Below are 27991 nucleotides of genomic sequence, written 5' to 3'. Positions count from 1 at the left end.
GAAGTTCTCACTAAGTTCCTTGAGCTTCTTTATAACCATTGTTTCGTACTCTCTCTGGTAGGTTGCCTCTCTCTGCTTGTTTCTATGTATTAGGTAGATCTGCTGTCTCCCAGTCTAGGCCGGGTAGCCTTATGCAGTAGGTGCCCTGTGGGGCACTGGCACAGTCTCTCTGGTCACCTGCTGCAGGTGCTCTAGGAGTGTACCTTGTGTGGTTTGTTTGTGCTCTCCTGTTATAGTTGAGTCTTGATTGCTATTGGCACAACAGTGTGTAGGATTGACCCTCAGGATGATTGGCTTTGGGGTTTGGCCATGTCCGCAGCTTACAGGCTGCTATGTGGGGGGCTTACTACACTGAGTGGGATTCTGGTGCTTATTGAAACTGTCCTTTAATTGTGGCACTTGTGGGCTAATTTGGTGGTGCTTTGCTGTGATCTGAAACCAAACTCTAATTATGTTGGTTCTGGGGCCTCTTGGGAGGGGCTCCAGTGCAGGCCCAGGTCACCCACTTGTGACTGGCCAGGGAGTACCTGGTTGTTGCTAAAAAGCAATCCACAGTTGTTCACTGCCTGTGCTAACCCCAGAAGCATGTGGGAGAGGCCACGCTATGAACTGAGGATGGCTGCCACCAGTACTGGGCCTAGGGTAGTGCCACAAAAAGCCAGGATATGTGAGGCCTACTGCCACCTGCCGGCTCCCTTAAAGTTCAGCCCCTGATGAAGCCTCATGTAGTACATGAGTTGGGTGAGGCAGGGTTTCAGGGAATCACTGGGATGGGAAGTGCTGTGGTCAACAGGTTAATGTAGACCCTGGTTTGGTGACACTGCTGAGCTTGGCACTACTTAGCAAAAGGCTCCAAGCACACTGAGGCCAACTGCTGCCTGTATGGGTCCTGTGGACTCTGATAGTTTTTCAAGTAGGAGTGCAATGTGGGTGGGGGAGAAAGTGCCTCTGGTGTCGGGCAAGTTGGGTGGGGCCTTATCTCAGTGAGTCAGCACAGTGGAGCTCACTAGACCAATCAGATTCAGATTTGGACTGTGGGGGAGGGCAAAACACAGGAAAGATGGCACCTGCCTGCTGGCTGCATGAGAGGAGGACCCACACAGGAAAATGGCAACTTTCCTCCAGCCCTCGCTCTGATGCCCACCACATTAATGTCTTTCTGCCAGAGCCCAAGGTGAGTGCCTTCGAACAGTGAGTCTATGCTTAGGTCCTTTAAGAGGATGTCTGTGTTTCCCACATCCTTCCATCCCACCTGGGTGATCGAAATCCCCACTGTTTTTCACAGCCAGATATTGTGGGAGATATTCTTCCCAGCACCAGTACTCAGGGCTGGGGAGCCTCATTCCTTTGGGGAGAACCTCCATGGCCGAAATATCTCTCCTGATTCTCAATCACCACATGGAAATTTGGGACTCCTTCCACATTTTCACCCCTCCTACCAGTTTTGATGTGGCTTCTTCTTTATATTTTCAGTTATAGAACTTCTCTTTGGTTACACTTTAGATGGTTCTCCAGGTTGATTGCTCTATGATTTACTTGTAATTTTAATGTGTTCCCAGGCACAATGTCTATCTGCTCTGCCATCTTGGACCTCTTCTCCCTCTGCATCCTCTTTAAGCGGGAGACATTTTTGTTTTTGTTTTTGTTTTTGTTTTTGTTTGTTTGTTCATTTGTTTGTTTTTATAGAGGTGTTGGCCATTGCTGCAAGCTCAGCAAGTCTAGGAAAATTTGAGAATTACAGAATTTTCAGGGGCATCAAACCAGATTTACCCATTTTATGTGTCAGGGTCCAATTTATTCCCCCCACAATTTTTCTGACCTAGGCATTGCAGTTCTATCTTAGCTGGCAGTTTGACCTTTGGATTTTGGCTAATCTGAAGATTAAGTTCTGGGTTTGATGCTCAGTTTTCTCTGCCCTATTTAGGCAGAGAAACTTCAAGAGATAACAGCCTTCTAAAAGTTTCCAGGGAGGCAGTTGGTATTCACACTTAGCTTTTAGTTGCTGATTAGTCACCTCAGTTATACATTGTCTTATTCAGAATGATCAATTCAGCAAACGCCATTCAGTTGCACTGTTTTTATAGTTGCAGTTTCTCTCATTTTTCTTAGGCAGCTTATACACAGCACCAGCTAATGCATTTTCACATTTCAGTAAGCTACCGCAGGAACTACTTACTGCTGGCACTAACTGTCATAGATTGGATTCCAACGCCAAGGTGGAGTCCACTCCAAGGTGGAGATTGGTGTGCAGATGGTTTATTATAGGTTTATTGGAGTTAACACTTTAGAGAGGAAGAAAAGGAAGCTGGATTTTTCAGCAGAAGATGAACTGGATCGAATCTTAACTGAAGCCCCAGCTGACCCTCTGAGGGAGATATAAAGCTGGGTTGACACTTCAGAAATGCTCTGAGTTAGAGAAAGAGAGACAGGCCTTTCCATACCCACCCTCACCTGGAAAGGAGGTATCACCTTGGGCAACGTGGCTATCTTTAGTTCCCTGATGGGACTGACATCTGCCAGACCCTCTCTTAGTTCATTTGACAAAGTATTCAGGATATCTTTTCATAGTAGTATATATAGATATTTCTCATTCCATTTTAAAGTTGCATATTGTTTCATTATGTGCATATGTCAGAGTTTATTCAGTCCATTCCCTTTTGATATATACATTCTAGTCTTCAAGTATTAACAAATAGTGCTACTTTAAATAGCCTTATGCTTATATCTTTCTGTATTTTTGCTGGTGTAACTTTGGGATAGACTCATAGAAGAGGGATTGCTAGCTCAAAGGGTAAATATATATACAATATTGCTGGATAGTTTCAATATCCCTGCGGTAAGAAAAGGAGACAGGCCCAAGGCAGAGTCACTTGTCCCTAGCACAACAGACCAAGACTTAACTGCAGTTGCAGCCCTTCCCAGGAAAGTGAACTTAAAACAATCAGTCTGGAATTTCCTAATCAATACTGGTGAGGTAATCCACCCCGTAAAAGTTGCCTCCCTTCCCCCAAAGAAAGTTGCCTTTGCCTGAAACAATACTTAAATTTTTTTTTCTAATACGGGTGATTCTTGAACAATGTGGGTTTGAACTGTGCATGTCCATTTACATGCATTTGTTTTCAGTAAGTATACAGTTGTCCCTTTGTATCCGATTCAACCAACCACAGCTTGAAAACAATAAAAATGTTCAATCTGCAGTTAGAAATTCTTAGATGCAGCGGGCCAACCATATACACTGTTGTATGACATTTTCTGTACAGTAGTCACTCAGTATCTGAGGGATATTAGTTCCAAGACCCCCCCGCCCTGCCTCGGCAAATACAAAAATCTGTGGATGCACAAGCCCCTTACTGTAATTAACTTTTGGGAAGTCAGAAGTTATACAAGGATTTTTGACTGTGCAGGGGATTGGCACCTCTAATCCATGTGTTGTTCAAAGGTCAATTGTAACTTTCTTGTCCCACCCAATTTCTGCCTGTAAACATCTTCCATTTTGTAAAACTTTTTGGAACATCTCTCTATTTACTAGATAGGATGCTGCCTGATTCATGAATCGTTCAGCAAAGCCAATTAGACCTTTAAATTTACTGTGATGAATTTTTTGTTATCTAACACCCTTCATAGGCATGTTACCATTTTGCAGCACCAACAGCAAGTAACGACAGTGCCTATTTATTCAAAATCTCACCAACAGACTTTGTTGTTAAACTCCTGATTTTCCAATCTGATATGTGAGAAATGGTATCTCAATGTAGTTTTAATTTGCATTTCTTATTATGAATGATACTTAGCATCTTTTCATATGGGTAAGAATCATTTACATTTTTAACTGTCTCTTCATTATTTCTAGCTCATTTTTCTATGGTGGTTGATGGTCTTTTTTCTATGTTTGTCTTTTAGCAGTTCTGTATGTACATTGCAGATAGTAACCCTATGTAACATAACTTGCAAATCCTTTTTTCAATTTTTCGTCTGTATTTTAACTTTGCTCATTGTGTATTTTGCTATGTAAAGTTTTATTTTATATAATCAAGTGTGTCCTTTTCCTATATTGCTTTTGAATTATAGTTGGAAAATATTTCCTCACATCCAGTTTATTGTGTAGTTTATACATAACGACTTTTTGAGAAGTCCAGCTCCAGGCCAAAAACCTATGTATGATTATTCAGGGCCACATGTAGGTAATTATAAAGGCTTTACTTGGCAAGCCTCATAGGAGAATGCTGCCCTCCTCACACCAGACTTGGCACCCCCATGCCTCCAATTCTCTTAAGCATATATCTGCATTTTTAGCCCTAATGCCTGCATTTGGAGACCTCCTTGGTCATGGGAGGGACCCAAGCCTTTCTCAGACTCCTGTCATGGACACCACCTTATCAGGGGTCCTTAAAGACACTTTCCCCACTCTGACTCAATATTCAGCATTTTTCTACTTCTAGCCCTTTCTCATGGCCCACCCCCAGTCACCAGGTCCATACGAAGGCAGGAGCTTTTCATCTGGGACTCTCTTAGTGGTGAGATTTCCCCCCATCTACATAGATCTGACACTCCCCCTTTGCAGTTGCTAGGGTTAAAATAAAACACCGAGGAAGTTAGTGCTTCTTCCTCATACTTAAATTTAACCTCCTGCTTCAATTATCTCAATGAGTGAATAAAGGCTTGACTTGTTCTAATATACCACCTCAGCTATTGACAATTTAAAATACTTACATTACTTCAATCTTTCCACTCATATCTGTGATACTTGTATAATTTAGCCTGATTTTTAGTATGAGAAGTGGATCCAATATTGTATTTTCTGTAAAACCATCTTGTCATTCCATCATCACTTATTCTTTTTAAAATGTCTTTTCTATATTCACTTGAAATATAATCTTTAATCATTTGTTGGTGTTTTTTAAACAATGGTTTGAAATTTTAATAACCATTTTGATAAACAACAATAAAGAAAAGATACTGTAAAAGTTGTTAGGAAACTATTATTTTTTAAGTTGCAACTAAATCTCAAATTTAGTATGTAAGGATTATCATATTTACTGATTACTATTTTGGCTTATATTAGCTTTAAAAGCAAATTTACAATGTTATTTTATCTAATATTCTAAACAAATGCACTATTGCAATGAGAAAAGATGATAATAAACATCAAAGATTTCAAGAAATTAATATGTAAATAAAATAAAAGAATGTATAGAACTTAGTTGCAAAAATCAAAATTAATGTACATTTTAAAATAAAATTTTAGAAAACAATTGAGAGTTACTTTATTTAATTTTTTTTCCTATTCTTTTGGGGATGTAAATATGTATCATTCATAGTACATATAGTTAAATTAATCATTCACTTTAACATTTAAAAATGAAGCTCTGTTTACCGAATGAAAACATTTCAGTGCTATTTTAGGTATATTTCCCAAAGGTGTCTCCAGCATGATTGACTGATTAATTGATTAGCTGTAATTATTCAATGACTAAGAATAAAGCAAATTTCTCATAGTCTGTATAAAAATACTCAATTTTCTTTTCATAACCTGTTGGAACATGAGTTCTCAAAAGTTTATACAATTATCTTAAGCCTTTCTTAAACCCTAATCATAATGTCAAATGAAGCTTTATGTATTTTGTTAAATAAATATATTTTTTTATTTTTATTTTTTCATTTTTTATTGCTTATTTATTTATTTATTTATTTTAATTATTAAATTTATTGGGGTGACAATTGTTAGTAAAATTACATAGATTTCAGGTGTACAATTCTGTATTACTTCATCTATAAATTCCATTGTGTGTTCATCACCCAGAGTCAGTTCTTCCATCACCATATATTCGATCCCCCTTACCCTCATCTCCCACCCCCCACCCCCCGCCCCCCCTTACCCTCTGGCAACCACTAAACTATTGTCTGTGTCTATGAGTTTCTGTTTCTCATTTGTTTGTCTTGTTCTTTTGTTGTTTTTGGTTTATTGCAGCTTTGTTTACGGTGGCCAAGACATGGAAACAACCAAAATGTCCTTCGATAGATGGATGGATAAAGAAGTTGTGGTATATATACACAATGGAATACTATTCGGCAGTAAGAAAAGATGATATAGGAACATTTGTGACAACATGGATGGATCTTGAGAGAGTAATGCTGAGCGAAACAAGTCAGACAGAAAAAGCAGAGAACCATGTGATTTCACTGATAAATATTTTATTTTTAATTAGAGTTGCCATATAATATTATATTCGTTTTAAGTTTACAACATAGTTTAGGTATACAACATTTATATAACATTTATATTATATAAGTGATTAGACATTTATATAATGAGGTGATCACCCCAATAAATAGTACCCATCTCATACCACACATAGTTATTACAATATTATTGACTATATTCCTTATGCTATATCTTATATCCCCATGACTATTTTGTAACTATCAATTTTGTATTTCTTAATTGTTGACCTTTTTCACTCACCCCACCATCTCTCCTTCCAGCTGGCAGCCATCAGAATGTTCTCTGTATCTGAGTTTGTTTCTGTTTTGTTTGTTTACTTTGTTTTTGAGATTCCACCATATAAGTGAAATCATATGGCATTTGTCTTTCTCTGACTTACTCCACTCAGCACAATACCTCTAGTTTCATCTATGTTGTTGCCGAAGGCAAGATTTCTTCCTTTTATATAGCTAAGTTATATTCTATTGTATATATGTACCACCTCCTCTTTATCCATTCTTCCATTCATGGACACCCAGGCTATCTCCACATTTTGGTTTTAGTACATAATGCTGCAATGAAAATATGAATGACACGCCCCCTCAATGTAGCATTTGGGTTTCTTCAAATAAATATACGGAAATGGGATTACTAAGTCCTTATCTGTTTCTAGTTATAGCTTTTGTTTTAAAGTCTATTCTGTCTGGTATGAGTATTGTTACCCCAGGTTTTTATTGTTTGCTTCCATTTCCATGAAATATCATTTTCCATTCCTTTACTTTCAGTCTGTGTATGGCTTTCGATCTAAAATGAGTCTCTTCTAAGCAGCATATGTAAGACTCTTGTTTTCTTATCCATTTAGCCACCCTATCTTTTGATTGGAATGTTTAATTCATTTACATGTAAAAAAATTGTTAAAAGGTATGTAGTTATTGCCATTTTATTATTCATATTTTTGCTCTTTTCTTCCCCTTATTTTAAAGAAGTCCCTCTAAATTCCTTGTAATACTGGTTTGATGGTGATGAACACCTTTAGCTTTTTCTTGTCTGGGGAGTTTTTATCTGGCTTTGATTCTAAATGATAGCTTTGCTGAGTAGAGTGATCTTGGTTGTAGGTCCTTTCTTTTAATCACTTTGAATATTTTGTGCCAATCCCTTCTGGCCTACTAAGTTTCTGCTGAGAAACCAGATGACAGTCTTATGGGAGTTCCCTTGTAGGTAACTACCTGCTTTTCTCTTGCTGTTTCTAAGATTCTTTCTTTGTCTTTAGCCTTTGGCATTTTAATTATGATGTGTCTTGGTGTGGGCCCCTTTGGGTTCATCTTGTTTGGTACTCTCTGCACACCTGGGCTTGTATGTCTATTTTCTTCACCAGACTAGGTAAGTTTTCCATCATTTCTTCAAATAATTTTTCAATTCCTTGTTCTCTCTCTTCTCTGTCTAGTACCCCTGTGATGCAAATGTTAGTACACTTGATGTTGTTCCAGAGGCCCCTTAAATTATTTTCATTTTTTTTGTATTCTTTTTTTCTTTTTGCTGTTCTGATTGGATGTTTTATACTACTTTAACTTCTAAATCACTGGTTCAATCCTCTGCTTCATCTAATCTATTTTTTTTATTTTCTCTAATGTGTTCTTTTAGTTATTAATATACATTTATGACTGTTTTATGTTTTTTATCTCCATTTTGATGTTTCCTATCTCTTTGTTAAAGTTCTCACTGAATTCATTTACTTTTACCCTGAGTTCATTGAGCATCCTTATAACCACTGTTTTGAATTCTGTATCTGGTAGATTGCTTGTCTCAATTTTGTTACACATTTTTTTTCTAGAGCTTTGCTCTGTTCTCTCATTTGGGACTTTCTTTTTTTGTCTCCCCATTTTTGCTGCCTCCCTGTGCTTGTTTCTATGTATTAGGTAGGGCTGCTATGTCTCTAGGTCTTAGTAGAGTGGCCTATGTAATAGGTGTTCTGTGGGGCCCAGTGGCAGTCTCCCTGGCCACCTGAGCTGGGTGCTCCAAGTGTGTCCCTTGTGCGGATTGTGTGTACCCTTCTGTCATAGTTGAGCTTTGGTTGCTGTTTGCACATTAATGGAAGATATTGACCCTCAGGCTGATTGGTTTTGAACACTGGCCATGACTACAATGGAGGGGCTATCAGGCAGGGCTAAAGATTCACTTTAGCAGCACTCTGGTTCCTGCCCAGTCTGCCCTTTGGGTGTGTCGTCTGCAGGGGCAGCTGGGTGGTGCTCAGGCTTGACTGAAGCTGGCCACTGGGTGTGCCCATCCCAGGGCTTTCAGTGAGGGTCTCTGCCACAGGATAAGTTTGGCTGCAGCCTGTACCTTGCCTGAGGCACCTGCTATGAGCCAGAAAGAGATCAGCAGGTGGCAGTCACCTGTGATGGGTTTAGAGGTGCCTGGGAGAGGTCCAGCCATGAACTGAGGCCAGCTGCTGCTAGTGAGGGACTTGGGGCTGCTCAGCAAGAGGTAAGGAGCACACTGAGGCTAGATGCTGTGTGTTTGGGTTCTGTGATTTTAACAGATTTTAGTAGAGTCTACAGCATGAGCCAAGACAGGCTATTTGCATAGAAATGCCCCTGAAAATGGATTGTATGGGTCTTTAAGTTGGAAGGGGTGGGGTCTCAGTGCTTGGTGAACATTGTTAGATGTATTAATGGAGACTCAGGTACAGGGTCCACCTGCATGTGCATGGCCGGGAGAGGGGAGGCTCAACACAGAAATGATGGGTTCTCCCAACACTTCTGTCTTGGAGAAAGCTGCCCCTCCAGCCCTAGCCCTGAAGAAAGACAATTCAGTTTCTCTTCATATGAGGTCGGACAATTAAGTTCACAAACTTGTTGCTGTGATGTTGCTAACCATTTTTTCTTTTGATATCAGAGGGATTATTCATTATGAATTTGTACCAACTGGACAAGTAGTTAACCAAGTTTACTATTTGGAAGTGCTGAAAAGGCTGCATGAAAAAGTTAGATGACCTAAACTTTCCACCAACAATTCATGGCTCTTGCATCAAGACAATGAACTAGCTCACACGTCACCTTCTGTGAGGGAGTTTTTAGCCAGTCAACAAATCACTGTGGTGGAACACCCTCCCTACTCACCTGATCTTGCCCCCAATGACTTCTTTGTTTACCCAAAGACAAAGGCAGTATTGAAAGGAAGACATTTTGATGACATTCCAGACACCAAGGGTGATATGATGACAGCTCTGATGGCCATTCCAGAAAGAGTTCCAAAATTTCTTTGAAGGGTGCACTAGGCCCTGGCATTGGTGCATAGCTTTCCAAGGGGAGTGCTTCAAAGGTGACTGCAGTGATATTCAGCAATGAGGTATGTAGTACTTTTTCTAGGATGAGTTTGCCAACCTAATTGTCAGAACTTATATGTCTCTAGCACCTTTCAAGCTGCTGTCCCATAGATAGAGCTCAGAGCAAGCGCATCAGTCAGCAAACAAGTCAATGCATGGGCCCTTTAAGAGGAACACTTGGGACTCCAGCAGCCCTCTATCTCTCCCAGCCACAATCTCCACTGGTTTTTCGCAGCCAGAAGCTGTGGGGACTTCTCTTTCCAGCACTGAAACCCTGGGCTGGGGAGCCTGGTGTGGGGCTGGGACCCCTCGCCCCTCTGGGGAGGGACCTCGGCTGCTGAGATATCCCTCCTGATCTTTGACTGCCATACATGGGTGTAGGACCAGCTAATTCCACTTCTCTGCTCCTACCACTCTCAAGGTGGTTTCTTCTGTATGTCCTTAGTTGTAGGACTTCTGTTGAGCTATACTTCAGGCAATTCTCAATGATGCTTGTTCTGTAGTTGTAATTTTGATATGGTCATGAGGGCAGGCAAGCACAGTGTTTACCTACTCTGCCATCTTGACCAGAAATCTGTTGGTGCTTATATCTTCTGCCTGGAAGTGAAACACATCACTTCCAATCACAATTGATTGGCCAAAGCAAATCAGATGATGAAGCCTGGTGTCAATAGGGTGGGGAGGTATAATTTTACTTCAGGGAGGAATAGCAAATATTTATGAAGAATAATAAAATCGACCATACACTCTTATCCCCATTCGTGCAGATGCATCTCCCCATCCAAAATAACAAACGAGAAACCCACTTTTAGTTTCTTCTTCTCCTAGATGTTTTTATGCTTAATCAATGATAACTATTAGTGGAGGTAATCATCATCCTTGTCCAGTTACTGAAATTAGTAGAGATTCTGCTCACTTTTTTTTCCGTTTAGCTGAATTTGTCTTCAGCTACTATAGATATACATATCATTCTTACTTACGGAGTACTCAGTTTTGCCAAATTCCAAATTTTTATCATCTTTGGAAACTATTATATAATTTTTCCTGGGATCTACTAAGAGGATACATAATGTTAGCATATTTCCTAATTTAAGCTCTTCTTTTATTTCTTATGTAATCTTTTTCTTTCTCCCTTCCTCTATCCCTTTCTCTTTCCTTCCTTCCTTCCTTGGCTGTGTGCCAATGGTTAGCTAAATTTCACTCATTTATCCTTTGATTTGTAACGGTCTTTATCATTTGTGAAAATACTTGGTTTGTCTCACTGATGGGCTCTAGCCACAGTGCCATATTAAGTACCACATTAAGCCATAGTGCCATATATTCTTCCCAGATACTTCCTATTTTTTTCTTCAATATTTTTCCTGGTGCCACAATCCATCTTATGGTAACACACACCAACTCTCACCACTCTGTCTTTAGTGTTGCTAGTATTTGCACTGTCAGTATAAATGTTTAAAAGTAATTGTTTTTCTTTTTGAGTCAGCATGAAAAAATAGGGAGTAGAAAGCATGAGGAGTACAATTCCTATCTGTCCTCATGCGGTAGTGTATTTGACTTTACATGCCTCACATTCCCTAGGCCCTAAAGCCAGAAGTATGCAGTTGTATAACTTAAAGCTTACTCTACGTTTCTTAGAGCTATTATTAATCTAGTTAAGACTGCAGAACATGTAGAATTCCAAAAGGCATTTTAAAAATTCAACACAATTAGTGATGCGCTTAGGGATTATTCTCTAGATTATTGGGACTTGATCTTTTTGTCCCTTGAATCCAAATTATGGCTCTCAGCTTCTCCCTTTTTGTGAATTTTTATGACCATTTTAATTAAAAGTTGGAAGAGGTCACATCAGGTCTAGGTAGACTGCCATCATTATATCTTCAAAATTCCATTATTTGTTTATAATTATAGAAATCAATGAACTGTTAAGGTGTGTCTCTTACCAAACTATAATTAAGTTCTATTGAAATCTAACTCTTTGATTGAGTTCATATATATATATATATATATATATATATATATATATATATATATATATATCTTTATTTATTTATATATTTATTTATATATTTATGTATATAGTATATAACATATCATATGCACAATACATATTTAAACATTTGTTAAGTAAATCAGAAACCACAACTCACTAAAGATTTTTAAAGATACTTTGTAAATATGCAGAACAATTTTTATATTTTTGTTCTCTGAACAATTTCAAAAATTTCAATGAAGTCTCCTTAATGTCAGTTGCAAAATCAATAGATTCTCAGAGCAGGAACCTCTCATTGCCAGAAACCAGTGTGCCTGTTGGACAAGATGGGCAGCATTTCTCTTACAATGGTATGCTGAGGAGTGTGGACACTAAAGTTAACATCAGAAGGCATGACCCTGATTGCCATTTTATGGATTTTTATTAGTAAGTAAAATTATCTTAGAACAAGCTTCTCATATGTTAATAGTGTGATCTGTTCCAAAAAGATTTTCTTAATCATTCCTTCAGTTCAGAGGTTTTCAATTTCACTCTGTGTAACAAATTCTGAGTGAAACTGGAAGACAATTGGTTGAGAAAGACAGAATATACAGTTACACCACAGACCCTTTTTTTTCCTTACTGCTTTGGTTTCGGAGCTAGGCTAAATGTAGTTATTACCACAACGGAGTTGTGATGCTGGTATACTCATAGTTCTTGTTTCCTTTCATGTATCTTTGCATAAAATGGAATGGCTGTTAAGAATCCTTTTATATAATTCACCCTATTCTTCATAAATTTTTCCTGTATCTTTTTTGTATTTTGATGTTTGGATTAGTGGTCCATGTCCAAATTAATTTGGGGCTTTACTAACGTATGTGATTAAAAACAAGTTTTAATGTTGTGAAAGTAGTTTTCCTAATTCTAGTGTAACACTACTTAACTATTTTTATTTACCCCCAAATTTAAGTCCTTTTAATCTTCCTAGAAATAATGTTATTCAAAACCACACAGAAATACTTGCACTTGTGACTCCATATGTGAGTTTAACATCAGTTTATATATGTGAACCTATATCCAATGCTTTTATAAGATATGTATGGCAACTTTAGCATGTAATAGCAGATTGAAATCAGAGATCTATTGACAGTAGCAAAATTGGGATACTGAGACTACAATGACAAATTGACCTTTGTCATTTTGCTAATGAGGATTCTGACATCTACAGCAGACAGGCCCTCATGAAAATGGGCAGGTTTTTAAATTTTGTCTTCCTTGTAGAGTCTGACCAGGATTAGTCAGATAAACAGGCAGAGATAGATACTATCACCTTTTCAGAACAGAATCCAGGTTGCTATGGTTAAACTGCAAGCAGCTTCATTTTCTTTGGTGGTATATACAATTTTCCTTCCTTCATTTGCAACTTTTCTTTTTCAAAATCCTATCTTCCATAATTAAATTTATGAACAAACTAGGGCTGAGGATAGCTTTATTATAATGAATTAGATTGAGGTGACTTCATTTTTCTTTTTCTCTAACAAGACATTTATATAACAACAACAATAAAAATCACAGTTTGGTTCTGTAATCTCTGCACTAGTATATCATTGCACAACTGAAAATATGGAGGGAAAAATTTCTGTTATAGTAGAATAATAAATACCAATGGAATAAAAAACTTAAAATATTTTCATTGTTTCATTTCTAATGCATGATAAACATATTTCCTAGGGGCTCTCCTGGCCTGACATTCACTCTTTCCTAGTATCTCACTTTCATCTTATTTCATTCATATCACAATAAACGTCAAGCTACTTAATGGAAGAGATTACTCCTTATTTATTTTTTTTACCCATGGTGTCCAGCTCAGTGCCTGGCACGTAGTAAGAGCTCAATAAGTATTATTGAATGAATGAACCTACCTATCCTCCTGAGTTGCTAAATTATCATACCGCCACTCTTTTAGGTTTCAAAATCATCCTTCATTTTTGCCTCCTAAATTCAATCAGTTTCTAAATTGTATAGATTTGAAATGAACAATATATTTCAAATGTGACTCTGTCAATTCCCACTGCTAGTTCACGAGTTCAAAATTTTATCACTTCTCTTATGGTAGTGCATTAGTTTTATGGTTTCCTCATTTTCAGTCTTTCTCTTTTCCCGTCTCTTCTAAACACTGCTGCCAGATAAAATATTGCAAAAGTACAGAATTTACCATGCTACCTCTTTAGATGGACACTTTTAAGCCTCTTTAGTTTCTACAGAATAAAGTTCAATCTTTTTTGTATTCAAGGGTCTCTGTAATGTCTCAATCTCCTTTTCAGTAAGGGATGTAGAGATTGTCTATTATTCTCCCATCTCTCTGCAATTGTATATGACTCATGTGGTTTAAAGAACAGGAAAATGACCTTATCCAAGCTTAAGTCTGGCTTTGATTTTTTTTTTTTTTTTTAACATAATTCAGGTTTAATTTTATCCCACCTGGTAACAGTTTCTGGCACATTAGTTCTCATCTTCTGAAATAAATATATGAGAAATCATTCATTAAAAAGGAAGGGAAGAAAAGGGAAGGGAAGGGAAGGGAAGGGAAGGGAAGGGAAGGGAAGGGAAGGGAAGGGAAGAGAAGAGAAGGGAAGGGAAGGAAAAAAGGAAGGAAGGAAACCCCAGTTTCATTAAGATTGAATATTTGCTGCATAATATATTAACCTTTGCCATTAGGTCTCTTCAATTCACTGAGAAATCTGTAGCTCCACTGTCAGCTTAAGTTGCTTTATCTAAGGTGTTCACATTTTACAGGTTTACATGGTTCTTAAATTTCTTGAACCATCCTTCACATGGGTTGAAACTCAATGCCCTCATCAAATCCTGTATTTCTCTCACCTTCTGCAAATCTTCAAAGATGTCCAAGACCTCTACTGTAGCAACAGTGCTTCATGGCACCCCACACTGATGGTGTCTGCGAATCCACTGCACAGGGTCTTTCTCTGGCTTTTCAAATATATTATATTGTGCTTGAGAAACATGGTGAATATTTATGGATTGTGAGTTATTTCACGCTACATGTTTGTTTAAGCATTTACTCACAATACTTTTAACTGTGTTCTACACTTGGAATCCCTCTCCCTGCAGTCTTCTCCCCACTGTGTGCGTATGTTCAAAATCCTCCTGAATTTATGGTCATATGCCATTTGATATATTGAATTTCTTTGTTTCCTCCTGGTTGGAAGACAACACTTTTATCTAAATTCTTCTGTCCTACTAATTCATTCACTCAAGAAATATTATCAGCCTCCTGTTATGTGCTAACCATGACCAATTTTAGGCTACCAACATGATGTCACTGAACACACAGATGTGAAGACATAACCGCAGCTCATCTCCATGAATATCATGGAATTCAGTAAATGTTACAAACCAGGGCCATCTTTTATCCCCAGAAAACCAGTTTATAAACAAACTTAAAACCAAGGAATAAGATTATGTGTATGTGTGAGTGTGTATATATATATATGATAAATGATATAGTATGGTAGATATTGATACCTACCCAGGAGAAAAATAAGACAGGGAAAGAGGGACAAGATGTGTGTTGGCAGATTTGAATTTCAAATCTGGTAGTCAGGGAAAGCCTCCCTGAGTAGATTAATAGCCTATGGAGAGAGGGAGCAGGCTGGGGAGAGTGATTTCAGCAAAGGGACTTGAAGTAAGAAGACTGTAAGATGGTTGCATGTCGAGTGTGGTGGAGGAACAGCGAGAGGGACCTTGTGGCTTGGGAAGAGAAAAAGCCAGTAGAGGGCTGAAGATAAGGCTGAGGAGACGAAAAGACAGGTTTCCTGTGAGGCCTTGCAGGCCAGAGTAAGGAATTTTCTTTTCTTTTCTTTTTCTGAGTGATTCTTTCCTCCACCGCTGTACAATTTTGAATGTAGAAATGACATGTTCTGGCTGGATATTATATGAAAAATAGGTTGACACAGGGCAAAAGTAGAAACAAGGAGATCAGTAAGTAGGGGACTGCATGAATTCAAGGGAGATATCATGGTGGCTTAGACCAATCTGGCAGGTGTAACAATTGGTCTGCTTTTAAAATAATTTTTAGAGGTTGAATTGGCAAAATTTGTTGATGGATTGTCAGAATTTGTTGAAGGAAAAGAGAGGGATAAGAGGTGGCTCCAAGGGTTCTGGAATGAGCAACTGGAGGCATGAGATGGGAAAGGTTTTAAGAACAATACATGGGGAGGGGAGGGATATCAGGAGTATTGGGAGCTCAATTTTGGACATATTACACATCATACTAGTATGCAAACATCTGATTGGAGTGAGGTCAAGAGAGAATTGGAGAAGAAAGATTGTAGCATGAAGTTTAGCTAATTCTTCCAAGTAATTTGGCTGAAAAGGTGAATGGAAAAGTACAGACTTAGCTATAGGGGAAGTCGGTAAAGAGAAGGTACTTTTCTGAGACAGGAGAAGTAACAACGTATTAGTACACTGATGTTACTAGAGAATCAGGAGAGAATTGCTCAGAAAATATTCTCAGACAGAGAGGAAGGGAAAGGGACTTAGGCCAAAATGGAGGGATTGGCCACAACTAAGAGCCAAGACTTTATTGAGGACGAGAGGAAAGGGAAAGTATGTGGCACTGATGCTCCTGGGTGGATAGACATGGGGCTAGGGACTTGAGGACATTTTCTTCCTGTTGTTTTGTTCCTCTTATACATAGAAAACATAGTTATGAGCTGAGAATAAGGATGGGGGATAGTGTTCAAGGAGAGAGGTAAAGGCATGGAATGGCCACCTAGGAGCGTGGAAGCCTGTGTGGTCCAGGAGCTGTAGTTCGCTATGGGAACTCCAGGATTGTTGGTCATAAATTTGAAGTGAGGTTCGTAAGTGAGATTCTGTGTTTTTCACCTGTCCTATCCAGTTGTGTGAATGCAGGCAGAGAACACGTGGATATAGTGACACCAGGAGAAAATTTCCTGTGTGAATCCCGCAGAATTTGAAGTTTATTCTTATCAATAACCATACCCAGAAGAGTTTTTAAAGAGAAGTTATGGCTCATTTTGAGATGGATGTGATATGTAGAATCCTTCTAAAATAAAGGTCATCGTGAATGTTTTGATCATGAGGAAAAATAATAGTGTTGATCACAGAAGCTTTTTTTACAAACAGTAGTTATTTTTACCCCGTAGATGTTCTAAGCAGTCTCATTCCTCTCCTGCTTTTGGGTTTGTGTGGATATTGTTTTCTTTTTGTGTGGTTTTTCCTCAGCCCATTACTTTACGTTTACATTTCATAAAACCGGAGAGTGATTTAATATAGTGCAATGCATTCCAATGGAGCTACAGGTCAGTGAGTGTTTTGTTCCTACAGCTCCACATTCCATCTCACCGAAATGGGCTTAACTCGAAATGGGCTTAGCACAAGCAAAGGATAGTGACTCCAGGTTTTCTCACTTACTACCACTCAATAAAAATTCCTATTTTATTTAAATAAGTAGTGCATATTAAAATATAAAACAGGCATTCATTTTCAACAGAGATGAGTTTTCAAACACCAGTTTTAGCTTATCAAGGCCTTATAGTATTGTATTATTTAAAATTTAGAAATACCACTTCAAATTAGCACAATTAACAAGGGCATTTGAACTGCGCAATATTTTCAGAGAGCTCTGCACAAGCAATTATATAAAACAAACGAACGATCCAATTACCCTTTCTTTGTCTCATATGAGTAGACCAAAGACTGCAGGCTCTCAGAAATCAATGAACAACTGTTTTATTTTATAATTGCACAATTCACCATTTAACAAGTGATGGGTTTTCCTTTATGTAGTCCTTATTTACTATTATCACTCAGGACACTCCTGGGGCCTGAATCAACAAAAAAATTTTCAGAGATTGAAAATGCTCTGCTTTTATTTATATATTTAGGCAACTTTAATTAAAACCTACTATGGTCAAATATTGATGTGTGGAGCAAAAAAATCAGACTGCTCTCAAAGTACATTAAAATTTGGTAGGAGAGAAATATACTCAGAACTAATCCGAGGGAGTAAATTACGTGATAAGAGCAGTGACATATTAAGTGTCGGTGAGGTTCAGAATTGGAATGCTGGTGTTGAATGAGGGTGGTTTTTTGTTTAAAAATTGTCACATAAGCACTCTTATGTTAGAAGGATTTATTACAAGATCATTAGATATCCTCCATGTATCTTCTCTCAGTGTTATATGTTTAATATCAATTATTAGTTAGACAAATTTAGACCCCATATAATTTTTTAAATTAAAGTTTATTGGGGTGACATTTATTAGTAAAGTTACATAGGTTTCAGGTGTACAGTTCTGTAATACATCATCTGGATATCACATTGTGTGCTCACCACCCAGAGTCAGTTCTCTTTCTATCATCATATATTGGATCCCCTTTACCCTCTTCTAGAGCCCACCTCCCCCCTTACCCCCTGGTAACCACTAAACTATTGTTTGTGTCTATGAGTTTTGTTTCTTTATTTGTTTGTCTTGTTGTTTTGTTGTTTTCAGTTTTATATACCACATATCAGTGAAATCATATGGTTCTCGACTTTTTCTGTCTGACTTATTTCGCTTAGCATAATAATCTCAAGATCCATCCATGTTGTCGCAAATGGAACTATTTCATCTTTTCTTACCGCCGAATAGTATTCCATTGTGTATATATCCCTCATCTTCTTTATCCATTCATCTATCGAAGGACATTTTGGTTGTTTCCGTGTCTTGGCCACCATAAATAAAGCTGCAATGAACATAGGAGCACATATATCTTTACAGATAAATATTTTCATATTGTTTGGGTAGATACCCAGGAGAGGGATTGCTTAGACCCCATATAATTTAAATTCAATAGAAAAAATAGCCCTATGAGAAAACCAGTAATAAAGTTTAAGGCTATTCAACTGAATCTGTATGTCTTTTAGTTGACAAATATAAATTGGAATCTCTGGAAATCAGAATCTTTTCTGAATAATATTTATATAAACATTATGCTCCAGACTGATCCCATCACTTTGGGCTTTTCCCTGTTCTAGTTCACTACCTGAAGTAAAAGTGATTGTTCTTCAATTCAAATTTGATCCCATCACTCTTAACTCAAAATTCTGCACTGACTTCCCAAGAAAAGTTCCTAGTAGCTTAGGTTACTCTGTCCAATCTTACCCCATCACCATTACTGCTGCTGCTACTGCTACTACTACTACTACTATATACACAAACAATCACACACCATTAGGATAATTTCTAATTTTCATTCATGATTTAACATTGTCTCTCAAAAACCTTTCTTGACCTCTCAGTTTGGGTTGGACTCCACACTCTAATGTGTTTTCATTGTACCCCATTCATCTAATTGTTTGCTATATTGTAAATACCCTTTTGTGCATATTTTTTTCTTAATAGATTTCAATTTAGTGATTCTTGTGATGAGTGTGATGATTAATTTTATGTATCAACTTGTCTGAGACAAAGTGCTCAGATATTTAGCCAAAGTTATTCTGAATATTTCCATAAAGAAGTGGGATTACTGGGTCTTTCTTTGTCTCTTGTTATAGTCTTTGTTTTGTAGTCTATTTTGTCTGGCATAAGTATCGCTACTCCAGGCTTTTTTTTTTTTTTTTCATGAAATATATTTATCCATCCCTTTATTTTTAGCCTGTGTGTGACTTTTGATCTGAAGTGAGTCTCTTGTAGGCAGTATATGCAAGAGTCTTGTTTTCTTATCCATTCAGCCACCCTATCTTTTGATTGGGGCATTTAATCCATTTACATTTAAAATGATTGTTGATAGATATGCAGTTTATTGCCATTTTATTATTCATATATTTTATCTTTATTTTTTTGTCTTAAAGAAGTCCCTCTAAGATTCCTTGTAAGTCTGGTTCGATGTTGGTCAACTCCTTTAGCTTTTTCTTGACTGGGAAGTTCTTTATCTAGCCTTCAATTCTAAATGATAGCTTTGCTGGGTAGAGTAATCTTGGTTGCAGGTCCTTCCTTTTCATCACTTTGTCGGTCCCTTCTGTCCTGCAAAGTTTCTGTTGAGAAATCAGCTGACAGCCTTATGGGAGCTCCCTTGTAGGTAACTAAATGCTTTTCTCTTGCTGCTTTTTAAGATTCTCTCTTTGTCTTCACCTTTGGTATTTTAATTATGATGTGGTCCTCTTTGAGTTCATCTTGATTGGGACTCTCTGCTTGTATATTTATTTCCTTCACCAAATTAGAGAAGTTTTCCATCGTTATTTCGTTAAATAAGTTTTCAATTCCTTGCTCTCTCCTCCTTCTGGTACCCCTATGATGTGAATGTTGGTATGCTTGATGTTGTCACAGAGGCCCCTTAAACTATCCTCATTTTGTGGATTATTTTTTTATCTTTGCGTTGTGTGGGTGTTTTCTGCTACTTTGTCTTCTAAATCACTGATTCAGTCCTCTGTTTCATCTAATCTACTGTTGATTCTCTCTAATGTATTCTTTGTTTCAGTTATTGTATTCTTTATTTCTGACTGGTTCCTTTTGTTTTCTATCTCCATTTTTGTGTGTCCTATCCATTTGTTGAAGTTCTCACTGAGTTCATTGAGTTCCAACCGGTGGTTGGAATTCTGCATCTGGTAGATTGCTTTTCTCAGTTTTGTTTAGCTGATTTTCTGGAGCTTTGTTTTGTTCCTTTTTTTGGGGGGGACGTGTTTCTTTGTGTCCTCATTTTGGCTGTCTCTCTATGTTTGTTTCTATGTATTAGGTAGGGCTGCTATGCCTCTCAGTCTTAGTAGACTGGCCTCATGTAGTCGGTTTCCTGTGGGGCTCAGCGGTTCAGTCTTCCTGGTCACTTGAACCAGGTACTCCAGGTATATCCTTTATGTGGGTTGTGTGTGCCCCCTTGCTATAGTTGAGCCTTGGTTGCTATTTGCATATTAGTGGGAGAGACTGACCCTCAGGCTGATTGTTTGTGTGGATTGGCCATGGCTATAATGGAGCAGCTGTTGTGTAGAGGCTGATCCTACAGATCAGGATTTTCTTTAGCAGGGCTCTGGTACTTGCCCAGCATTCCCTTTGCATTTGTCATCCCCAAAGGTGGCCAGGTGATGCTTTAGCTGGATCTGAAGTTGGCCACTGTTATGCCAATCTCACAGCTTGCTGGGAAGGTTCCCACAATAGGCCAAGTATAGCTGCAGCCTGTGCCCTGCTCAGGGATACCTGGCATGAGCCAAAAAGCAACCTGCAGACAGCTGCTACCAGTGCTGTGCTTGGAGGTGCCTTAAGAAGCCAAGCCACAAACTGAGGCTTGCTGTTATTAGTGTCAGGCTTAGGGCTGTTTAGCTAGATTTACAGGACATGCTGAAACCAGATGTTGCTTGTTTGGGTTTTGGGAACCTTTGAGAGATTTTAGGAAAGTCCACAGCATGAGCCAAGGCAGGCCATTTATATGGAAAAGTCACTGAAAGTGGCTTGGGTGGCCCCAAGAGTTGGTGGGTCATGATCTCAGAATCACCAAGGTGAGGCAAACAGTGTTAGTCAATTGATAGAGACTCAGATATGGCACCCACCTGAATCTGCACTCCAGGAGGGGGAAGGGCTCAACAGGAAAACAATGGCTTCCATCAGCTCCTCTGTCTAGGAGAAAGCTACCCTTCAGCCCTCATCCTGGAGCCAGACAATTCAGTTTCTCCCCATATGTCCCTGGCAACTTTTGAGCTGCTGTCCCAGCGCTGGGGCTTAGAGTGAGTGAATTTGTCAGTGAGTCAGTCAGTGCATGGATCTTTTAAAAGGAGTGCCTGGAACTGCAGCTGCTCGAGTCTTAGTCAGCCACAATCTCCTCTGGTTTTCACAGCCAGAAGTTCTGGAGACTTCTCTCTCCGACACTGGAACCCTGGGCTGGGAGGCCTGGTGTGGGACTGGGACCCCTAACTACTCCAGGGAGCCCTTCACAGCTAAGATATTCCTCCCTATTTTTAATGATCACAAATGGTTGTGGGACCAGCCCATTCCACATCTCTGCCCCTTCTACTGGTCTCAAGGTAGCCTCATTTGTATGCCTTTAGTTGTACGGCTTTGATTCAGTTAGACTTCAGGTGATTCTCAATGATGTTCGTTGTGCAGTTTTGTTTCAATTTTGATATGGTCATGAGAGGAGGTAAGCACAACATTTATCTACTCTGCCTTCTTGACTGGATCCCAGCTCCTTTCTTATGAATACATTTTTTTTTTTAAATCAATGAATACAAGAAGTTGTTTTCTACCTATATATGAGCTTTGGAAAAAGAATTTCAGAGTGTCATCATGTTTTTAAATAAAAAACTTTTGAAAAGACTATTAAATATATAAATAGGTAGTTGGTCAGGGGCTGCTTTTTTATCTGAATATAAGTAAATTTAATAATTTTAAAACCACAAGTACAAATGTTTCTTTAGTTTATTCAATTATCTTCCTAAAAATATACTGGAGAAAGTATGTACTTTAAGTTTGTTAACATATGCTCCTTACATAATCATTATTTATGTAATGTCTTGAGCCGAACAGAAACTCACTAAGAGATCACTAAGGCTTTAACTCCAGGATCAGAGTACTATTCAATATCATGAGTATTATTCATCAAGTACATATTGGTTCTCACCTATTTTGGATCTTATGGCCAAAAATATAAGAAAAGGAGAAATGGGCTTGTTCAATTACATCTTTGTTCATTCACTCTATGGACACATCTATTCATCCTACAAATACACCCCTCTCAGAATTCTATAGTTGGTGTTGAATAGGTCAGAAGAGCAGAAAATGCAAATGAGTAAGTTATATAATATATTAGAAAATTGTATTTGCTATGGAGACAAATGATATTTGCTATGGGGGTGGGAGGTATGGGGAGGTAATCAGTGGAAGGTCAATGTTGAACAGAGAGTCCACAAACTCAGTATGCCATTGATTCAGCTCTCTAATTGTTACTATGTTCTTTCCACTCTCACATGCACTGTATCTATTTTTAAGTTATAAACGTTTTATTTTTGAATTGCCTTGGTTCACCACAATCTTACTAAAATAAAGGGGGACCTTATCATAAAGAACAAGAAGAATAGCACTAATTTTAGATTAGTAAACAAAAACTATATTTAGCAAATTTACATAGTAAACTGCTAGCATACTTTTAGTTGCAAAGTGACTATGCTCAGCCTTGCAATCTTTTATTCAGCCAAATGCTAATACTATCAGATTTTTCTTAGAGGGAGAGTATAGGAAACTTTTACTCAAATCATAAAATAACTAATATTGTAACAGAGGCTAGGACTTTTGCCAAATTATAAGTGAGGGAAACTTTATCTTTTAAATAATAATTTATGTACTTTTTAGGTACTAGCTACTGGTTCCATATTCTTCTTTTACATCTATGGTGGGCTCCCTTTTCAATTCCCTTCTCAACAATATAATTATGAATAGAGTTTAAGCAAATAGCATTCAAGTAAATAGAATTGAGGTATCACTATACTCCATAGATCACAATTTTCAAATTTGGCCTTTGGGAAAATACAATCAGAGAATAAGAAATCTCTCTCTCTCTCTCTCTCTCTCTCTCTCTCTCTCTCTCTCTCTCTCTCACACACCATTCAATTACTTTTTCTTTTGAATTTTGGCCCTCTGACTTCAGCAACATTTTAACATTTTTTTTTCACAGTAAAGTTTTCTTGTAAGCTTCAGCTAGGACAACTATTAAATTATAACCCCTTAATTCAATCTACCCTTTGCTTTTTCCTTACAATGTATTTTCATTGATGAGTCACATTCTCCTATTCCTTTCAACCCCGTGAATCATGACATCATTTCTATGGGATAATTACCTGTGCTGCCTTCATTTAGTTACTGGAAGAGGCATCATATAAAGTTAGTGAATTTTCCTTAGAAATGATAACTTGGATTATATCCATTTCTAATATAATATCTTGGATGTTTTCTTTTATTATGTTATTATACTGAAAGAGAAAGCATCAAGTATTTTGAGCCATCACCTCAAATAACTATAATTATAACTGCTCTTATTTATATAGCATCTCTTGGTCGAGCATTAACAAAGACTCAGAATTAGGTTTTAAACACAATACATGAAAAAATAATACAGCTATACTAATGGGGACAAATATATTTTGTTGGGCTGGATTAATCTCTTTTTTGTTGTTGGTGTTCAAGGAAGGTGAATAATAAATATTAACATAAGTTGTGATTTGAGAAAATATCTAGTATGCTTTTGGCTTTATTTCAGATTACAATAAAAAATGTAGGCAATATCAAGAATTTGTTTTGGGCCTGCCCGGTGGCTCAGGCGGTTGGAGCACCATGCTCCTAACTCTGAAGGCTGCCATTTCGATTCCTACATGGGCCAGTGGGCTTTCAAACACAAGGTTGCTGCTTCAACTCCTAGAGTCCTGCAAGGGATGGTGGGTTCCGCCCCCTGCAACTAAGATTGAATACGGCACTTTGAGCTGAGCTGCCACTGAGCTCCCGGATGGCTCAGTTGGTTGGAGCGCGTCCTCTCAACCACAAGGTTGCTGGTTCGACTCCCACAAAGGATGGTGGGCTACATCCCCTGCAACTAGCAATGGCAACTGGCCCTGGAGCTGAGCTGCACCCTCCACAACTAAGACTGAAAGGACAACAACTTGACTTGGAAAAAAGTCCTGGAAGTACACACTGTTCCCCAATAAAGTCCTGTTCCCCTTCCCCAAAAAAATCTTAAAAAAAGAAAAAAAAGAAATTGTTTTGATTTATTTCAAAGAGATGGTATTCTTTCTTTTCTTTTCTTTTCTTTTTTTTTTAAATTTTATTAAATTTATTGGGGTGACAATTGTTAGTAAAATTACATAGATTTCAGGTGTACAATTCTGTATTACATCATCTATAACTCCCATTGTGTGTTCATCACCCAGAGTCAGTTCTCCTTCCATCACCATATATTTTATCCCCCTTACCTTCATCTCCCACCCCCCACCCCCCTTACCCTCTGGTAACCACTAAACTATTGTCTGTGTCTATGAGTTTCTGTTAGAGACGATATTCTTGATTGTATGTATAATTAGGGGATCTTTTTGTCCTAGTATCATTTCTTTGTATCTTATAGTCTAATTAGATTTGTTTTGTGAATTATTTCTTGGTTAATAGAAAATTACTAAAAGTAGAAATATATTGTCTTTGTTTTAATGTGACATTTTTTAAAATTTCTTATAAATTCAAACATGGTCATTCAATGAATTTGGTTATAGAAATTCTTATTACAGTTCTGGAAACATTGTTCTTAAATCAAGATGTGGTGATCTGATAAATTATTTTTCTCATTGATAAATATATGGACATTGAGGTGGACATCATAGATGATGGGATAAAAACTGGATAAGGTTAAAGGAATAATCAAATCTTTGCTTTAGTTATGTAATAACTGCATTGTGGGAAACTGGGGCATAGGATTTGGAATCAGTTTTTTTTCACTTAAAATTCTGCTTCTACTACTAAATTGTGTGGGAACTTGGGTAATGTATTTAACTTGTTGGCACCTCAGTTTCCATAAAATGGTAATCATCATAATTATATATATATGTATATATATACATATATATATGCACATATATATATGCATATATATATATATATATATATATATATATATGCATATATATATATGAACTAAAATGAGAATACAAACTATTGGGGTATTTTAGGGCCAGGTATAAGTGTTGAATGTTGAAGAAATGAGTGTGCTAGATATAGAGATAAATAAAATCTATATCTAGATTTTATTTATCTCTATATCTAGAGAGTACGTTAGATATAGCTAAAAATACCTTGTTTGCCAGAGTAGAATTATTAATTTTATCGTATTTTGTGGATGACCCGTTAATGTATATTAATTAAAAGATTATTGTGATCATTTAACATTGTAGGAAATGTTCTTTAACAATTGCTGGTAGTGATCTAGAGGATAAATAATGAAGGCTTCCATCTCATGGCAATGTGAATGGAGGAAAAGATGGAATCAGGAAATACACAATACAGAGAGCAGTTTCAAACAGAGGTTGAATGTACAGCATTTGGAATCAAACAGGCTAGGTTATTTTCCAACTTGATCACCTAATTCCTGTGAGTCTCTAGATGATTAACTTAGTGTCTCTCTTTTAAATATCATTTTCCTCATGTGCATAATATAGATATTAATAAACTTCTTCATAAGAATGAAATTAGGTAATACATTTATGATACTTAGCACAATGTCTGGAACTTATAATTTGGTAACAAAATGATAGCTAATGATTGTTATTAGATAGACTTAATAGCGCTATCTTCTGATGAAGGAAGTGAGACAGGGAAGAGCATAGGAAGACTCATGTTTATGACATGAACAATTATATTGAGGATGATGTAAGACATATCAATCATTTACTTTATTTACTTGTTATTTCCATAATTCTTGAACACTTACGGTAAGCGACATTGTGAGTAGCAGAAAACTAAATATTCAATATGTATTTACTAAGCACAACAGGCACTAGGCACGATGCTGTGACTGTATACAGCATACGGTGGAATAAAATACTGAAAAGATACAGCACTACCCAAGAGTAAGTAATAGTCTAGTGGACATCCAGGTTTCTTTATTGTGAGTACAAGAGGAGGTGTAGGAAAAAAGATAAAAACACGTAACCTGTCATTAAAGTGCTTGCCAAATTAGAGAAAAGAAGGACAGAGAATTAAGGTCTTTCCGTCTGGCCACAGCCATCAGATAAGCCAAGAAAGACACTTAGAAGTACATCCAGGAGCTATGGAGGAAGAAGCTGTCTGATGTAATGTGGCTTCTTCTCTGCGTGCACTGCTGCCAGCACTGCCAGCTCTCTGTACTCCATAGAACCTCCCACCCCACCCCACCCAGCCTGATAAAGTGGTCAGGTTGAGATACAAGGCCAAGCAAGATTATATCATATATTGGATTCCTGTGTGCATAGTGGGCGCAAACGCCCAGTTCCTAAGGTTCAACCTATGGCAAGCTTGTCCGTCAGGGTGTTAACCAGCTAAAGTTTGCTTGGAGCCTTCAGTATGCTGCCCAGGAGTGAGCTGGATGCAAGTGTGGGGCTCTGAGTGTCCTGAATTCTTACTGGGTTGGTGAAGATTCCACCTACAGATTCTTTGAGGTTATACTCATTGATCCATTCCATAAAGCTATCAGACAGAATCCTGACACCCAGTGGACCACCAAACCAGTCTACAAACACAGGGAGATGCCAGGGCTGACATCTGCAGGCCACAAGAGCCATGGCCTTGGAAAGGGCCATAAATTCCACTATACTATTGGTGATTCCCTCCATGCAGCTTGAAGAATGCGCACTACTCTCCGGCTCCTCCATTACAGCTAATATGAGTAATGTTTGTAAAATTCTTACCTAATAAACAACTTAGGACATTCATGTTTGCTTAAAAGTGTTGTTTAATTTGCCTGTTAAAACTAGTTGTCTGCAGATTGTTTTCATGAATGCAGTGTCAAATTATGAAAGTTAAATTGCAATAACGTCTGAAGATGAAATGATGGTGTATCTTGTTTCTCATAAGATACATACTTTTGTCTTTGCCTTATCTTATTAGGGAGTTTATGTGTCAGTGTTTAAAATGTTTTTTGGTATAATAGGTGTAAAATAAATTCTGCAAAAGGACTGCAGAACTAGCCATGTAGATTTGTTGGTGCATGTGATTGAAACTACAGCTTTACTGGGGTAATGCAGTGCTCTGCTGGTTTATTTTAAGGGGCTGTTTTTTTGGAGTTTGGCAAGGACAAACATTTTAAATTGAATATTGCTTGGAAATATGAAGGATACCTAATCTAGTCTCAGGATCATGCAGAAAAATGAAAGTTGACTATGGGGCTCACATTTTTAGATTTAACTCAATATTCTGTTTACATAACTGCTGGTTCTGAAAGGAGAAAAGTTTCAAAGAATGCCACCATTATGAGGAAAATTGAGCAATCCTGTTGCAAGGGGGTTCTCTTACAAGTAGTAGTAGTATAAACCCTGGTTAACCTATGCAAAATTGGCTTGGTTTCCACAATACTATTGAAGTTCACGAAAGGTGGATGCTCCTGGTTCAATCCCATGACTCCATGGGCTCTGTAGAATACTGAATTTCATGGGAAGTACTGATGGTAATTATGCTGGTGTATATTGAAAATAAAGGAAATTGGACATAAAGTAAATGAGGAGAATTATTAGCCCTAAGATTGTAGTGTTAATTTGTGACCATTATGAACCCTCTAGCCACCTTTTAGTCTTAAAGTCTTAAAAGTCATCTTGGGTCAACCTACTTTATTCATTATTCTCATAAGGCTACTGAGAAAAGTTATGCAGTCGGTGTCAATACAAGTTCATCGTTCCCAATCTAACCTTATGCACTGTCTAGTTATTTTTTTCATCCCTACTCAAACTACCCTCAAAATCCTTACCTTCCTCAAAATTTCCAGG

At 37.7% G+C, this 27991-nt stretch overlaps 1 pseudogene; it reads left to right on the top strand.

Annotated features, from left to right (window-relative positions):
• The first annotated feature begins 1060 nt into the window (after positions 1-1060).
• LOC148758362 (large ribosomal subunit protein eL15 pseudogene) lies at positions 1061-26898 on the top strand (annotated as a pseudogene).
• Positions 26899-27991: the final 1093 nt, after the last annotated feature.

Source organism: Rhinolophus sinicus, chromosome 4 (genome assembly GCF_057876585.1).
Source record: "Rhinolophus sinicus isolate RSI-liver-muscle chromosome 4, RSI-T2T, whole genome shotgun sequence".
NCBI classification, from domain to species: domain Eukaryota; kingdom Metazoa; phylum Chordata; class Mammalia; order Chiroptera; family Rhinolophidae; genus Rhinolophus; species Rhinolophus sinicus.
The sequence above is the reverse complement of the archived record's forward strand: the minus strand, read 5'-3'. Positions and strand labels throughout refer to the sequence as shown.